The sequence below is a fragment of the Sinocyclocheilus anshuiensis genome, unplaced genomic scaffold, assembly GCF_001515605.1.
Source record: "Sinocyclocheilus anshuiensis isolate Anshui unplaced genomic scaffold, SAMN03320099.WGS_v1.1 scaffold659, whole genome shotgun sequence".
Classification (NCBI taxonomy): domain Eukaryota; kingdom Metazoa; phylum Chordata; class Actinopteri; order Cypriniformes; family Cyprinidae; genus Sinocyclocheilus; species Sinocyclocheilus anshuiensis.
The window spans coordinates 851817-852047 of NW_015549698.1; the positions used below are offsets into that span (position 1 = coordinate 851817).

A 231-nucleotide genomic window follows, 5' to 3' on the forward strand; every position below is an offset into this window, starting at 1 on the left:
TAAAAAACAAATCTTTGTGCTTTTGTAAAATAAGCCTAAAGAAAAATAGGACGCCACTTTCTGCCGTCTTGGTTTCCTTTCGCGCAGCACAACAATGAACCGAAACTCTGCATACTAGGCTTTTTTTTTAGGTTTTTCTTTCGTTTTCTCGTATAGGCCTATTTATTATTATTATTTTATTACTATTATATTAATATATATATATATATATATATATATATATATATACTC

General features: G+C 27.3%; 1 protein-coding gene across 1 annotated transcript in view; it reads right to left on the minus strand.

Moving 5' to 3' along the window:
• Positions 1-231, minus strand: part of LOC107660506 (serine/threonine-protein kinase LATS1-like) — a 17268-nt gene that overhangs the window by 14778 nt on the left and 2259 nt on the right. The window lies entirely within an intron of this gene.